This window comes from Macaca nemestrina, chromosome 1 (assembly GCF_043159975.1).
Source record: "Macaca nemestrina isolate mMacNem1 chromosome 1, mMacNem.hap1, whole genome shotgun sequence".
NCBI lineage: Eukaryota > Metazoa > Chordata > Mammalia > Primates > Cercopithecidae > Macaca > Macaca nemestrina.
In genome coordinates, this window is record NC_092125.1 from 110,846,796 (window position 1) to 110,861,673 (window position 14,878).

At 42.9% G+C, this 14,878-nt stretch overlaps 1 pseudogene; it reads left to right on the forward strand.

Moving 5' to 3' along the window:
• The first annotated feature begins 9,191 nt into the window (after positions 1–9,191).
• On the forward strand, positions 9,192–14,521 carry LOC105479001 (guanine nucleotide-binding protein G(q) subunit alpha-like; annotated as a pseudogene).
• Positions 14,522–14,878: the final 357 nt, after the last annotated feature.

A 14,878-nucleotide genomic window follows, 5' to 3' on the forward strand; every position in this document is an offset into this window, starting at 1 on the left:
TGGGATTACAGGTGTGAGCCACCACGCCCAGCCTCTGTCTGGTAATTGAAATGCTTTTCAGACTTCAAGAGTCACCTGTGTCCAAAATAAATTCTGTATCAGTTATAGTACTAGCATTTAGAAATTGTGTATTTTATTTTCTAGTTATAGATTAAATAACTAAGGCGGAAAGGAGTAAAGCAGCTTCCATGAATGTAGTGAGAATGTAGGGGGTGGTCAGGGACTAGAGTCCTGCCTTAGGATTCCCCAGCAGTTGCCAGTCACAATTTTTGTACTATTAGAAACAACAACAACAACAACAAAATGACAACCTGTTTTGTTCCTCTGCTTACCCTATCCAGTTCTCTACACTATAACATCTCTGCTTATCGAGACAACTTGGATTCTCAATTTGTTGAGCTCAACAAATGCATCTGCTGAGCCCCTGTGGGTAAAGCGTTATGCTAGTTATGGTGGGTGATACAGAGGAAGCCCAGAAGATTCCTTAGTGACAAGAGCTTGAGATTTCTGCTGCCAGCTCAGCCTGAGTTGCCTGGAGATGAGAAAATCAGTAGCCGACACCCACAGGTGCATTCTGGTGAAAGGGTCGATGAATTGAGTGTCACCAAGTCTCAGCCTGGATCCCCTCCCTTTGTTTCATTTCACAGATTACATGTTGACAGTGGGAAAATCAACAGAAAGACCATAAGGCTAGACTCCAAAAGACTTAGTAATGCTGCTGGGTGGGCCATGAATTTTTAAAAACACGTGAAGGGCCTTCTCAGAAGTGAAGTTTTAGGAAATATAAAATGCATAGCTGGGATACATTACAGTGTAATGATAGAAAATATATTGTATATAGCAGCATCTAATAACTTCCGGAGGAAAAAATATTTTTCACATTACTCCAATTATGGCCTTATATGTCAAAAAAACACAAAAACCAAAAAAACCCTAAGAGAACCACTGACATCCATTGGTTTTGCAGAAACAGGATACCCTTAGTGCACTTAAAGTTGGAAACATGGCTCTGCCTTTAGGGCCATGCAATGAAACAGACTGTGGTAGTTGACATAGGAGGAGCAGAGTGGAGTTTATAACAATGGCCACAAGACGGTGAAGAAACTGCTTTGGGATTTTTAAGCAGCAGACGAGGTAACTCAGAGGAATGATAGACAATAGCACAAAAGCAACTTTAGCAAAGTTTTTCATTCAGTGGGCACTACATAGTTAGTCCACGCTCTGCATCCATTCTTTCACAGTCTGTCCCTTCATCGACTTGGGCCTACAATGACGTTTCTGAGACAGGAGAGGGATCAACACAACAGCACACACACCTGAAATAAAGAATGAATTTCTAATTTTCAGATTTTAGTCTCTGACCTAACCAAAAAAGTGACTACCATAGATGTTAACTATTAATAACATAAATGATGCTCACAAATATGCAGATCTTATAATGACAAGGTAAAACAGCTTAAAAAGTAGATGGTAGAACTGTAGTCCGGGGACGCTAATAGAAGTGACCCATAATATTACATCATCTCCACTTCCAACAAAAATCAGGTAAAAGAAGGAAGGAGACTGGCAACCCAATGCACAGAACTTTATATAAGATGCATACTATTTATTGGTTGGTTATAAACGAGTGGAAATAAATCTTTTTACATACTGACTCTTGGTTTATGTCACAGAGGCACAGCATGGAACAATAGACAACCAGACTGTAAGATAAATTCATCTGAGTAACTGGACTTTTGTAAACCATTAGACATTTGAGAAACCAAATTTAAAGCTGTTTGTGAGCCATGTTGCCTATCAAGGTGGAAATTCAGGAGAGATACATAATGACAAATAAATGCTTTTGTGTGTGTGTGACACAGTGATCCGATGCATTGGGAATGTGATCTTGTGAATCACTCAGGTGAGCAAGCCTGACATGATTGGGCATAAAGGTCAGTAACTGAAGAGGTACCAAATGTGCTCCATGTGTCAGCTCTGACCTAAGGAACTGAAGGCTTTCACCCTCCCTTGAAGTAATGAAGCTGACACAGCAGGGGGCTGCAAATTCCACTGCAGATCAGGGTCTTGATGGTGACATACTGAACAGTGGACTCCCACTTGAGTTACAGAGTAGGAACTACTGTTTCCTATGGCTACTGACTATCCCACAAACTAACCGCCTCAGCTTGGCATTATTAATTATTTTAAAGCTCTCAGTGGTCTCATTTTATAGTAGATCACATCAGAAGTAAGACTAATAAGGATCAGGTACAAACTCATATTTGCTGGACATATCATTGCATATCATCCCAAAGTTTCTGGCACTACATAATGCTGGAGTAGATTCTTCAATATTACATTTTAAACTAAGGGAGAACGTTGGCTTCTAAATTTTACAACTATAGCATTGCAGCTAAACACAAGTGCAAGTGGCAGCCTTATCAACTGCATGAACAATCTTAAGGAAAACTTATCGGTGAACATACAGAACATTTCACATGCATTTGTCTACAAAGTACAAACTCTTCCCAACCTCAGAACTTGATATGGGTTAGGACTTTCCTCTCCCTTGGGCTGGTGATAAAGTTCCAATTGAAATGAGAAAGATTCTTCATACCTGGTAAATATGCAAGTTTCCTAAGATATTGCCATTGGCCAATCAAACCTGAATCCGAAAAGCATTTGTTTCTAGCAGGATATAAGATCAATATGCAAAAACAAATTGTATTTATGCAATTGCACGGCAGAATTTAAATGTAAAAGGAATACCATTTATGATAATGTCAAGTGTATAAAATCCATAAATATGAATATGACTGAAAATTAGAGCATATTTCACAGAGAACATAGTGCAGGTCTAATAACTAGAAAAATATTGCTTGTTCATGTGTAAGAATATTGCTGAGATGTTCATTTCCCCTAATTTGATCTATGAATTCAATGCAATCCAACTCAAAATTTCAGCATGCATCATTGGTAGAAAATGGTCAGTTGATTCTAAAATTAAGATGAACTGGCACAACCAAAATCCCTGTATAACGAAGAACAAAATTGGACAGCTAGCTCCAACTGATTTAAAGAACAATCATAGAGTTGTAATGGCCACAACACAATGCTGATTAGATCAAAAGATTATATGTGATTAGATCAAAAGAAAATAGAGTCCAAATATAAACCAATACATATATTGAGAACAGATATATTGGAAAAGCAATGTATTTAAAAATGATGCATAATATTTCAACAAATGATTGAGAATTTTCTTTTTAAGCAATGGATGTGACATATTTGTAACCATATAAAAATAAACAAGTAGAAAAAATTGAATTCATGTGTCATTTCACATAGAAAAATTAGTGGTTACCAGAGGCTGTGAAGGAGATAGGGGAGAAGGAAGAAAAGATACTGGTTAATGCATATAAAATATAGTTAAATAGAAGGAATAAGTTCTAGTATTTGATAGCATATTAGGGAGACTATAATTCAAAATACGTTACTGAATATTTTTAAATAACTAGAAGAGAAGAATTGGGATATTCCTAACATAAAGAAAAGATAAAGTTTTGAGGTGACAGATATACTACTCACACTGATTTGATCATTACAAATTGTATACATTTACCAGAATATCATGTGTATCCCCAAAATGTGAACAACTATTATACATCAGTTAAAATAATGAAAAGTACAGCTTAGATAAATTAACAAGGATTCCAATCTGTTCAGTTATCTTTTCTGACCACAATGGTATGAAACTAAAAATTAACTACACAAGGAAAACTGGAAAATTCAACAATACATGGAAATTAAACATGCCTCTGAACAACTGATTGATCAAAGAACAAATCAAAAGGGAAATTTGAAAATATGTTGAGGCAAACAGTGAAAGCAAACATAACAAAATCTTTGGAACAGCAAAAATAGCTCTAAGAGTCAAGTTTACAACCATAAATGCATACATTAAAAAAGAAGAAAGACTTCAAATATACATTACGCCATTACACCTCAAGAAACCAGGAAAAAACAACAACAAAACAAATTCAAAATTCACTAAAGAAAGGAAACAAAAATCAATGCAGAAGTCAATCAACTGAAGAATAGAAATACTACAGAAAAATAAAACTGAGTTGTTGGTTTTTTGTTTTTTGTTTCCTTTTCCTTTTTTTTTTTCTTTTTTTTTTTTTTTTTGAGACGGAGTCTCGCTCTGTCGCCCAGGCTGGAGTGCAGTGGCGCCATCTCGGCTCACTGCAAGCTCCGCCTCCCGGGTTCACGCCATTCTCCTGCCTCAGCCTCCCGAGTAGCTGGGACTACAGGCGCCCACAACCGCGCCCGGCTAATTTTTTGTATTTTTAGTAGAGACGGGGTTTCACCATGGTCTCGATCTCCTGACCTTGTGATCCGCCCGCCTCGGCCTCCCAAAGTGCTGGGATTACAGGCGTGAGCCACCGCGCCCGGCCTCCTTTTCCTTTTTCTTTTGCTTTCTCTTTCTCTTTCTCTTTTTAGGAGAGACAACGTCTTACTATTCTTCCCAGGCTGATTGGGAACTACTGGCCGCCATTGATCCAACGTAGGCCTCTCACACCCAAGTTGTTTTTCTGGAAAAAGTAAAATTAACAAACACTTGGCTAAAATAACTAAGAAGGCCGGGCGCGGTGGCTCAAGCCTGTAATCCCAGCACTTTGGGAGGCCGAGACGGGTGGATCACGAGGTCAGAAGATCGAGACCATCCTGGCGAACACGGTGAAACCCCGTCTCTACTAAAAAATACAAAAACTAGCCGGGCGAGATGACGGGCGCCTGTAGTCCCAGTTACTTGGGAGGCTGAGGCAGGAGAATGGCGTAAACCCGGGAGGCGGAGCTTGCAGTGAGCTGAGATCCGGCCACTGCACTACAGCCCGGGCGACAGAGCGAGACTCCGTCTCAAAATAAAATAAAATAAAATAAAATAAAATAACTAAGAAAAAAATACAGAAGACTCAAATAAGTAACATCTGAAATGAAAGTGGAGGCATTACAACAGAGGCCTCACAAGTAAAAAGGATCATAAGAAACTATTATTAACAGCTCTATACCGTCAAACTGGATAACCTAGAGTAAATGGATAAATTCTTAGAAACATACAACCTACTAGGATCAAATCAAGAAGAAACCGAAAGCCTGAACGACCAACAACAAATAAAAGGACTGAAGAACCTCCCAACAAACAGAAGCCCAAGACCAAATGGCCTCACAGGTGAACTCTTCCAAACATCTTAAAAAGCCACCAGGCGCGGTGGCTTACGCTTGTAATCCCAGCACGTCGAAGGCCAAGGCAGACAGATTACCTGAGGTCAGGAGTTTGAGACCACCCTGGCCAACATGGTGAAACCCCATCTCTACTAAAAAAACTACAAAAATTAACTGGAGGGGGCGGTGCGTCTGTGTAATCCCAGGTACTTGGGAGGCTGAGGCAGGAGAATCACGTTGCAGTGAGCCGAGATGGCGCCACTGCACTCCAGCCTGGGCGACAGAGCGCGATTCGGTCTTGGAAAAAAAAAAAAAGAAAAAGGAAACCACTGCAAATCACAATGCATTTAGTCCACTTTCTGGGAGTGTGATTTCCTCTTCCTGTGGAAATAGCGATAATTTTTATGAGGGGCGCTGCCCGGACCCCACTGGAGGAGCAGGTAAGATGAGGACTGTGCTCGGTGTTATCTCCCTACAGAACCACACACGCTGATCGGTAATACCTGTGGCCCCTAAGTGTCCGTGAGGTGACTGGTCCCTCTACAACATTGCTTATGGCTGCGGACACCCACCTATATGGCAACAAGATGTATATGTGTGGGTAGGTGGTAAAACCATTATAGGCAATGGAAATTCAAAATGTTCCAGCACCCTAAAAAGTTCGCCTCATGTAGTATTTGGTCTATTGCAGGGGGCCCCAAGCTCCCGGGGCTGTGGTCAGCTACCTGTCCTGGGCCTGTTAGGCACCAGGCCACACAGCAGGATATAAGCAGCCGGCAAGCCAGCATTCCAGCCTGAGCCCCGCCTTCTGTCAGATCAACGGAGGCATTAGATTCTCATAGAAGTACAAACCCTATTGTGAACTGTGCATGAAAGGGATCTAGGTTGTGCTGTCCTTATGAGAACCTAATTAATGTCTGGTGATCTGAGGTGTAACAGTTTCATTCAGAAATGATCCTTCCCTCTTTTCACATCCCCCACCCCTGGACCAAGGAAAAATTGTCTTCCACAAAACCAGTCCCTGGGGCACAAAAGTTTGGAGACTGCTGGTCTACAGTGTCCCATAACCCTTTTCTGTGGTTCCATCCCAAAACCTAGAGGCTCTGAGTCCTCCCTGTTCTTATACTCCTGTGTGTTGAGAAAAACAGCATTTTCTTTTTTTTTTTTTTTTTTTTGAGACGGAGTCTCGCTCTGCCGCCCAGGCTGGAGTGCAGTGGCCGGATCTCAGCTCACTGCAAGCTCCGCCTCCCGGGTTCACGCCATTCTCCTGCCTCAGCCTCCCAAGTAGCTGGGACTACAGGCGCCCGCCACCGCGCCCGGCTAGTTTTTTGTATTTTTTAGTAGAGAAGGGGTTTCACCGTGTTAGCCAGGATGGTCTCGATCTCCTGACCTCGTGATCCGCCCATCTCGGCCTCCCAAAGTGCTGGGATTACAGGCTTGAGCCACCGCGCCCGGCGAAAAACAGCATTTTCTATGCTCTGAAGGCTCTCCAGAACATTCTTTCTAGGCTGCAGGATGGAGATTAATAATAACAGAATAATCGGCATGGCCTTGTTAGCCAATCCAAAGCCCTCTGGGCTGAAGTGGGGGTTTTTCACTTCAGGGACATCCAGCCTGGGTACCTTCCATCTCAGCATCCCCAGGCACAGACAGGAAGTGACATCACCCCATTTACATGATGTCTGTCTTTGTGGCCTGGGCCACTGGGTGGCTCACCTCAGAGGCAGGGACACCAGAGATGGGTGTTCTGGGCATGATTAACAAAGGGAAAAGTGAAAGCGTTCCTACTGAAGCCCCTTCTCCTTTCAGCTCCCACCCAGGTGGCCTGTCCCCACAGACCTTGGAGTGGAGACTTGAGCCACCACCTGTCAGAGGTGGAGGCTTCACAGGCACAGCTGGAGCCGAGAACCCTGGTGCCCAATTGTCTGCGACCGCAACTGGATCAAGGGTTTGACTGTGGCTATGGCTTAGCCAGGCGGGGCGTTTCCTCCACCACCTGCAGCTTCACAGCCAACGCTGGTCCTGGGAAGCAATGGCCCTTCCAAGGTAGGGAAGGAAAGGGGACCAGGAAGCTCTAATCCAGGTGTTGGTGGTCATGGTGCTGTGAGGGGAGGAGGCAATGGGTCTCTTCGTGCTCCCTCAGAGTCAAGTAGAAATCCACAATGTTGCAGCCCAGTGAGGTGAGCAAGAGCCTGGGGTTTAGGATCAAATCTGCTCTCAGGTCCTGGGTTTAACCCTTACTCATTATTCACCTCGGCCAAGTCATTTGTGGTGTTGGCATTTACATCTCAGTTCTGTCATCTGAGAGACCTGAAAAATAATATCTACATTCAATCATTGTTGATAGCATTAATTATGATAATTTCCAAATGGCTAATTGAATAAAAATTACTCAATAAATCTATGAATACATGTTATCTAATTCTGTTACCTTTCTGGTAAATCAGCACTTAGGAAGTGACTTCACATGCAGTTTCATCTGAGGAGGAGTAACTGTTAGGATCTCTACTTTCTAGGGACCCCCTTCCTGTGTTTTCTTAGAAAGTCTATTTTGCCAGTTTTCTTCCTCTCCGTCAGCGTCCCTTTTTAAGTCAATTTTCCCCTATTGAGCATTTTCAGTAACAACCTATTAGGCACATTCAGTAAAAGTGCAAATCCTGGGCCCATAAGTCAGTCTCCTGCTTCTTGCTATGTTTTCTCCCCTTGTTTTGAAATAAAAGAATAAAAGGGCAACCTTCTCATTGAAAGTGTATAAATCTGTCTCTTTTATGAAACTCCATTTAGTTCATCATCTCCACTCATGTCCACGGCCATGTCCTCCATTTTCTTCTCACAGGGATCCACTTCTGCTCAGATTTCCTTAAAACCCTGGGTCGTGTTCATCCTACTCTCCGTCCCACTCAATATCTCCTCCTGGATCCCCTGGGGCTGCCTGATGCTCATCTGTCAAGTGATGTCCCCAGCTGAGGAATAAGGAGACCCATGTCCTCAGGAGGGAGGGTCACGTGATGTAACGAGCACCATCTGGATTCCTGGAGAGGACACACGGAAGATGCTCAGTGAGTGTCGGGGGATGCGTAGTCCCTGACACATGCCCTCATAACTTCGAGTATTTAAACTGATTTCTTCCCACTGATGTCTCTTTTGCTTCTTCATGGATTCCCACACCCCCAGTCAGGACTCACCCCGCTGGCTCCAACACTCTCACCTGCTGGCTTCCCCAGGAGTCCAGAGCACTAACCAGGCTCCAGGGAAGAGGACAGAGTGAATGCCTTTTGTTTCATTCTCCTTTACCTGGTGACTTCTCCCTGCTAATAGGGCATTTGTTTTTCACCATGTCTTCCCTCTCTCATTCATCTTATTTTTCTAAGTTTTTTTCCAATTTCAATGGACCAGATTATAATGGTAGTGACTATAATGTTAATTCAACATCTTCCACATCCCTATGTAATTTCTTCCAATAGATTTTTATATATAAATATATGTATTTATGTCATTTGTCATATACATTATGCATATTTGGCGTATGTTTTTAATAAAATGTAGATACATGCTATATATACATATCTGTATGATCATTTCATCAATATCCCATGTTTAGTGCATCCAAATCTCCTCTCTCACATGTTCATTTAATGTTGATTTTTAGAATCTCCTCCCTCCCAGAACACAGCCTGTATCCAGTGTGATTTCCTTGCCTTTGCCTTGTCTACCTGGAAGTTATTTGTGTTTATTAATCCTAAGTTTTTAAAATATGTTTGTCAGTTGGGATCACCTTTTCCTCCTGGCAATCTTATCATTAATGGGTGATGCATGAAAAATCAACAATACAGAAAATACCAAAATGTCTTTCTTGGTTTCCCTTTACCCCTTGGACTTTCTTGTTCAAGGCCACTTTCCTTCTCTGATGATCCTCTTGGGTGGAAGAGAAAGTCACAATAAGATCATGGATAACAGTGAACCCTGTTGGGTGTGGTTTCATTTTCAGAGCTGGGTTTAGAGCCTTCCCTCGGAATGAAGAACCCTCCCCAGCTGGAAGGTGATGGTCTTGAAGGCTTAGCTGACAACACACACGGGCATCAAGTCATTGGCCACATTCATGCCTCAAGTGTCCTAAGACCAAAGATGATCAAAAGAAAACTGCCGTTCAGCAAGTGGAGACTGGCATGCAGATTCCCTGGCCTGCAAGCTTAGGGTACAAAGGTAATCACATCTATGGCTCTTAGCTGCACTCACTCCTTATTTCCCTGCCTATGATGACAGCTCCTTCCCCCACTGCTTTTCTCTTTCCTATCTGTTCTCTTCAGAAGCCGCTGTCACCTCTGTCTGGTCTTACCTCTGTGTCCCATGGGCTGCCACCCTGCCAGGTCCCTCTGGTCCCCATCGCCTGTTTGCTCTGTGAACTCTGCTCTGTTCCCACTGCTGCTGTCCTGAGAGTCCCTCTCACGGCCGCAGGAGAGCCCAGCCTCTTTGTCCCCCTCCAAGAGCATGGTGTGAGCTCTTAACCACAGGATTCTTTGCCTGGAATCACACAGTTTGAGTAATTTGCCTTTCCTTCCTCCATCCCAAACTCCATTGCCCCTTTCTGCCGGAAGCATTGCTTTAATACGCCATTTATACACAGAATTTTCTCTTGGGACAGTATTTGAGCAACCCAAAAAATCAAATTTTAACCCTCACCTTGTACATGGGAATGAGAAATGTTAAAACTGAGCACTAAGAACCCCAAATCAGGGGAACAGAGTCTGCGAGCAAGCCGGGCAGTGGGCGCTAACAGGGCCTAGGGCGCCCGGGAGCCCAGTCAGGCGGCGGCGAGGAGCCGGCGCGCCCGGCGCGGGGAGCAGTCGGCGGCCGCTCGCTGTGGGGACATCCCGATGGATGAGCTCTCGCCCAGGCACACGGCGTAGGGGAGCCTCGCTGGCGGCGGCGGCGGCTAGTGGGGCGACGCTGGCCGCCAGTTCCCGGGGAAAGAGGCGAGGGCGTCTGAGCCAGGCCGATAGCGGCGGCCTTCTCTCACGCGCCCCCGCCCGCCGAACCTGGGCCTGCCTCCCGAGCCAGCGCCTGCCTCCCGCGCCCGCCTCGCTTCTCCCGTCGGCCCAGGCCATCCGCTCCCGCCACGCCCACTGCCCACCTGGTGGCCCCGGCCGTGGCCGCCGCCCCCGCGGCGGTTCCCGGAGCTTGTCCCGGATGCCTGCCCGGTCAGCTGGGGCTCGGTGGCCACCGCTGCCACGTGGGAACGAGGGCGGGAGGGTGTGTGTGCGCGCTGTGAGCAGGGGGTCTCGGCAGGGCTGCAGCGGAGGCACGTTGGAAGAATGACTTTGGAGTCCATCAAGGCGTGCTGCCTGAGCAAGGAGGCCAAGGAAGCCCGGCGGATCAACGACAAGATCGAGCAGCAGCTCCGCAGGGACAAGCGGGTCGCCTGCCGGGAGCTCAAGCTGCTGCTGCTCAGGACAGGAGAGAGTGGCAAGAGTACATTTATCAAGCAGATGAGAATCATCCATGGGTCAGGATACTCTAATGAAGATAAAAGGGTCTTCACTAAGCTGGTTTATCAGAACATCTTCACGGCCATGCAGGCCATGATCAGAGCCATGGACACACTCAAGATCCAGTACAAGTATGAGCACGATAAGGCTCATGCACAATTAGTTCGAGAAGTTGATGTGGAGAAGGTGCCTGCTTTTGAGAATCCATATGTAGGTGCAATAAAGAGTTTATGGAATGATCCTGGAATCCAGGAATGCTATGATAGACGAGAATATCAATTATCTGACTCTACCAAATACTATCTCAACGACTTGGACGCGTAGCTGACCCTGCCTACCTGCCTACGCAAGAAGATGTGCTTAGAGTTCGAGTCCCCACCGCAGGGATCATCGAATAACCCTTTGATTTACAAAGTGTCATTTTCAGAATGGTCGATGTAGGGGATCCAAAGTCAGAGAGAAGATAATGGATATACTGCTTTGAGAATGTCACCTCTATCATGTTTCTAGTAGCGCTTAGTGAATATGATCGAGTTCTCGTGGAGTCAGACAATGAGAACAGAATGGAGGAAAGGAAGGCTCTCTTTAGAACAATTATCACATATCCCTGGTTCCAGAACTCCTCGGTTATTCTGTTCTTAAACGTGAAAGATCTTCTAGAGGAGGAAATCATGTATTCCCATCTAGTCGACTACTTCCCAGAATATGATGGACCCCAGAGAGATGCCCAGGCAGCCCTGGAATTCCTTCTGAAGATGTTCATGGACCTGAACCCAGACAGTGACAAAATTATCTACTCCCACTTCACATGCGCCACAGACACCGAGAATATCCGCTTTGTCTTTGCTGCCGTCAAGGACACCATCCTCCAGTTGAACCTGAAGTAGTACAATCTGGTCTAATTGTGCCTCCTAGACACACGCCCTGCCCTTCCCTGGTGAGCTATTGAAGATATACAAGGACTGTGTTTCTGTGGAAAACAATTTGCATAATACTAATTTATTGCTTTCCTGGACTCTGTGTGAGCATGTCCACAGAGTTTATGGTAAATATTATGATTTTATTTAAACTATTCAGAGGAAATACAGAGGATGCTGAAGTACAGTCCCAGCACATTTCCTCTCTATCTTTTTTTTAGGCAAAACCTTGTGACTCAATGTATTTTAAATTCTCAGTCATGCACTCACAATGATAAGGCTTTCTGTCTCTCTCTCTCTCTCTCTCTCTCTCTCTCTCTCTCTCTTTCTCTCTTTTTCTTTTCTATAGAGCAAAACAAAGCTGATTTCCCTTTTTCCCCATCCCCCAATTCATACCTCCCTCCTGATTTTTTCCCCAGGTTACAATGGGCTTTATCTTAGATCCATTCTTGGTCAAGTTTTTCTCTCCACTGATACAGTCAGGACACATCGTTCGATTTAAGCCATCATCAGCTTAAGTTAAGTTTGTAGTTTTTGCTGAAGGATTATGTGTATTAATACTATGATTTTAAATGTGTTGCTCTGGATACACACATAGTTTCTTTTTTAATAGAGTATACTGTCTTGTCTCACTTTGGACTGGGACAATGGATGCCTGTCTAATCGTTAAGTGTCATTTCTTTTAGATGTTTACCTTCAGCTTGATTGCTCAGAGAAGTGTACAGAAGGCAGGATCAAAGACACACAGGAGTCCTTTGTTTTGAAATGCCATGTGCCATTGTCTTTCCTCCTTTCTTTGCTTCTTTTTCTTTTTTTTCCCCCTCTCTTTCAATTGCAGATGCCAAAAAAGATGCCAACAGACACTACATTACCCTAATGGCTGCTACCCAGAAACTTTTTATAGGTTGTTCTTAATATTTTTGTTGTTGTTGTTTAAGCTTTTCCTTTCTTTTTTTTCCCTTGGTGTTTGTGCGACAATTTTAAAATGACTTTTATTATGGGTATGTGTTGCCAAAGCTGGCTTTTTGTCAAATAAAATGAACAAGAACTTAAAAAATAAAAGCTGGTATCTTAAAATATCTAAGAGAGTAAGACTGTGGAGCCTAAAATGGCTGGCTGAGAATGAACCAGAAATGCCAATTGCCTAACAGTCGGTAACTGTAAATTTGATTCTCATGGTCTATTCTTTTCTTTGTCCTTAAGATGACATGGTTAGTGTCCCTGTCCCATGTTCAGTGTCCAAACAGGCAATGTAAAAAGTATCCTGTGTGGTTTAACAGGAAATCTGTTTGTGTCTCTTTATTTGAAACCAGTTTTACTCTCAATGGTTCTTTAAATTCAATTAAGTCTGCCAGGAACATTGGTTGATAGTATTATTCTGACACCTTTAATTTCCAAAATCTGAAGTCCCTGCTAATTTACCACCTTCAAGATCTTCTTGAACTGGTAACTGATTAGGTTGAACTTACGGAGGATTTGTGGACTTAACTCAAAAGTAACTTCTCGGTGTTCTATAGAACATGTATTTGTGTAACTGAACTTACTAGGAGAAATGTTTGGAATTCTATATGTGCAATTTGTCAACAAATGCAAAGAAATACAGCACATGTATTGATGAGCTTCTGTCAAGCAGCTTGAGGTGAAATTTGATTTAAGAAAATAAATCATGGTTGTTTAAAGCTGCTGGGACATTAGATTTAGGCCATGATAACTGTTCTCATTTTAACTATAGTAGTATTTGGCACTAGTCTAAACTTCTATATAAATCACTTTTTTGGAACAATAAAGGAGGAGGGAGAATATTAATGGCCTGTTAGATGAGTACCAAAGCCACCAAACAGTAATGAAATGTTCTCATTCTTTATTCTCCCAGCCTCAAACAACACAGGTTACTTTTTTTTTCCCTTGTTCAGAAAACACCTGTAATTTAACAAACAGACTGCCTGTAGGTATAGTGCATTACAAATGTTCTAATCATTGTACATACATCTCTCTTGGTATTGCAGCATCCATACTGGCTTTGTAATCATTAATTTTTTTGACAGATTGAATGTGCTGTATTGATATGTATCTGTGTAATTATATTGTATGTCTATAGCTATTTCACATTTTGAATAATGTTATTTTATTTACTTTTTTAAGAGAGGAGAATGTGAATTTGTCAGTTTATTTCTGACTAGGGAAAATCATTTGCACGTTCCTGAGTAGAGGTATACTGATTATAAGACCCAAAGGTAATTTCATAGCAAAATACATAAAATCAGTTGGAGCTTTTATACAAACATGGAAGTCAACTTTGTAGAACTTTCACTGTTTGATCTAGGATTGGAATATGAGCTTTTATACAATTCATATTCTTATTTGGCAAATGCACAGTTTAGTATTACCTCTCTGATGGCCTTTACTAGAAAGGCAGTTTTAGAACTATTGTGATCCACTAAGGACGTGTTTCAACAGCTAGAGACCACTGCTTGCTTGAAAAGGAGTTCTTAAATTTGCTGCAGGAAAAAAAAAGTAAGCAACAACATCTGAAGGCCTACAGTGTGTATAGAGAAAACCTCATCACAAGATCATGAGTGTCACGGTTTTAGGGAATCAAGATATTCTGTTTAATAGAGCTATAGCATATATAGTCAATTAAACCTGATCTCAAAGTTTGAAGAAGCTGAGCAAAACAGGGAAAGATTGTTATATTTGTCTTTATGAAATTGGGATGGAATTTGCTATGCAGAATTGAGGTTTGTGGCTTCACTGTTCCTGTAGGGTGCATGACAACATCCCTTTTCTTGAGAAAGGAAAAAATTGATCACCCTAGCAGCAGTGATGCATAGAAACCTAATTTTAGCCACACGAGTCAATCGAAACGAAAGGATTTTCTTTTCTGTTTCTTTGGGGTTTTATTGAAGGGGCTAGGGGCGGGATGGGATTCTTTTCAGTTTTCTATAAAAACAAAGTTTACTCACGCTTTAGATTATATTGTGATTGCAAGCGTTATAAGCGTGTGCCACTGGCCTCCTATTGTTGATGCTTAGGTAATGGAGGCCTGTGGTGAGTTTTATGATGACTTGGGCATGTCTTATTCAAAAACAAAAACATAAAACACAGAAACCTTTCTTCAGCACACCAAGGCAAGCAGCCATTTCATGACTCACTTAACACATTGCAGTGTACCAGTTTACAGATGATTTTTCCCTTTTTGCATGACATGGCAGTTCCAAACCCCAGAGAATTCCTTATTTGTAAATTGGAAGTTTCTACTATGTCTTA